General features: G+C 46.6%; 1 non-coding gene across 1 annotated transcript; it reads right to left on the bottom strand.

Annotated features, from left to right (window-relative positions):
- Window positions 1-1,173: 1,173 nt before the first annotated feature.
- On the bottom strand, window positions 1,174-1,247 carry trnan-guu (transfer RNA asparagine (anticodon GUU)). Its single transcript has one exon. It is a non-coding gene; the product is annotated as a tRNA-Asn (tRNA).
- Window positions 1,248-2,623: the final 1,376 nt, after the last annotated feature.

Genomic DNA, 2,623 nt, shown 5'->3' with positions numbered 1-2,623 from the left:
ACTTGACTCTGATGTTCTCAGGGACATTTCCTGACGCGAGACATTGAAAAGAGTCTCGTTCCTGCAGATCGGGAATTCAAACCGTATGCCGGCTTCAGGACAATGAGAAAGATTAATTGGGGTGTGTGAAGAAGCTGTGAGCTGCATTTCAAACAGGTAGGTGGAGTCAGATGCGTCATCCATTGCGCCCCTGGCACTGTGCGTATCTAACGCCACCATGCTGCAGAGTTCTGACGTTATACACGGACATGCGCAACAATGGGAACATTCACAAGAGGAACAGCCAAAGATAATCACCGTCACTGCTTCCCTTCCATAGTCCCAACTTTGTGAAGCAGTATCTTTCACCGGGAAATAAAACACCTTTATCCTCAGGTGCCTGCTTAACTTCGATCACGACTTCACGCCCCTCACTGTTCTAGTTTCATTTCCAAACTCTTGGCTCATCGCCTCAATAGCAGCTCTGTGGGTATCTGCTTGTTCCACCCTGTCAGGCAGTGGTTTGCAGATTCCCGACCAGTGCCAATGTGATTGAAATATTTCAACCCGTCCACTGATTGCATTTAAAAAAAAAACCGTGGAGCAATCTCCCTTTTCTTTTGATGTCGTTTCTCAACTGAAGTCGGCAGGGGGAACCGGAATGGATTTCATGTCCATCGCATTCACCACTCGGCCCACCAATACAGAACCACACTGACAGCTTCATTTCCCAGGTCTATCTGCCTGTGGAGCTGCGAAAGAGTAAATCATTGCTGAGTTTGTTTGAATCCAATCACTTCACAGGTTTCGAAAGGGTTAAATATCTGCAAATGGCGAGTCTGGGTGTTTCATCCCGAAAGATGAAATGGACGTTCAGTCAAAAACAGAAATTGCAGGAGCAACTCAGCAGGTCAGGCAGCATCTGTGGAAAGAGAATCAGAGACAACATTTCAGAACTCGTTTTTTACCTCATCCAAGTACAGCCAAACCTGCTGAGTTTTTCCAGCAGTTTCGCTTTCTGTCTCGGATTCTCAGCATCCGCAGTCCTTTACGTTAGAAATTCAATAAATTCAGAAACCCCTTTGTGCTGCCTCAGTGGAAAAGATTTCCGTTTGGGAAACATTTTCCTGAAACCATCAAAAACGTGCACATTCGCAGCCAAGAAAGCGGTAGGAGCGAGAACAAGTAGCACTCCGTCCCTGGGTGGTTTCGAACCACCAACCTTTCGGTTAACAGCCGAACGCGCTGACCAATTGCGCCACAGAGACAGGTTCCAGCGCGGCTGGCAAAGTGTCTTTGAGGAACCTACTATTCAATTCATAATTCAACCCGCCCCGCCCAAAATTACCATTATCTTCTATCAGTTTTAATTTTCCATAATAAAGCCTTGGACATTCATTATGGAGACATGGGTTCAGCCTGATCCCACCATCTGCAGGCACATCCATGACACTAGGAACGAGCTCTCCTACACCGGGGCCATCGCCCTCCAAGCCTTTCAGTGTTTTGCCTCTTCCCGAATTTTCTCATTGGCCCCGAGCCGAGAAGGGGTTTGAATTCCTGATGTGCAGAGAATTCTTTCAATGTGTCGGGTCAGTTCATCTCCGGAGAATATCAGAGTCAATCGGCCTCTTAAACAAGGGGACGGTGTCTGGACTGTCTCTGCTCAGTCGGACAGTTCATCCTTCATTCTCCTCGAATTCCACTTCCCAAAGAGTTTCTAAAGATTCACAAAGCTGGAGACTGGGATTTGTGTTTTACTTCCAGAACATTTTTCCACCTGCTAATTGACAATATTTTGCCAAAACCTCTTCCCCATTGTAACACATGCATCATGTTCAGGGATGAGCAATTTCCATTTTGTGGAGACATTCCCAAGTTTGGGAATGTTCTCTTTGGAGCAAAGATGGTTAACTGGAGATTTCCAGGGGCTGTTGTCAATGATGGGAGAAGACGTGGTGTTTTCGCTGCTCGTTGGATGCTGCCTGAACTGCTGTGCTCTTCCAGCACCACTAATCCAGTATTTGGTTTTCAGCATCTGCAGTCATTGTTTTTACCTTAATGATCAGAAGAACCTATTGCCACTGACTCGGGTCAGTTACCAGAGGACAGGGCTTGAAGTTCTTTAATGGAAAGCAGCATTTGTGTCGAACAAACACAGCGAATACTGCAGAAAGCCAACGGGTCGAGTAGCATCAGTGGAAAGGTAAACAGAGCCGACGTTTTGAGTGTGCTACGGTTTTTGTTCAGAACTCAGTGTTTTGCCTCTTCCCGAAGTTGGTCCAGGTCTGTGTCTCAATTGACAAACACATGGCAAGTGCAGTGCGGCAATGTGAAGTTATAGCCTTTGCTGTTTAAAAGAAAAGCAGTGCATTGTTGAAATGGTGACATATTGGAATGTGGAGGAAGTGAGGACTGGAGGTGAAAGTCGAAAAATGTGGCACTGGAAAAGCACAACAGGTTGCATCTGAGGAGAAGGACAGGGAACGTTTCGGGAACAAGCCCTTCATCAGGAATGATGTATGGATGTACTAAGGGGTCTCAGATTCCTTCCGCACCAGTCAATGCCAGTTGTCGGGCAGATGCAGCAGGCAATGAGCGAGGCAAGTGGTATATTACGAAGAGGAATTGAGTTCAGAAGTGG

This window comes from Chiloscyllium punctatum, chromosome 36 (assembly GCF_047496795.1).
Source record: "Chiloscyllium punctatum isolate Juve2018m chromosome 36, sChiPun1.3, whole genome shotgun sequence".
Classification (NCBI taxonomy): domain Eukaryota; kingdom Metazoa; phylum Chordata; class Chondrichthyes; order Orectolobiformes; family Hemiscylliidae; genus Chiloscyllium; species Chiloscyllium punctatum.
Note: the sequence above shows the minus strand (reverse complement) of the source record. Positions and strands in the feature narration are given on the sequence as shown.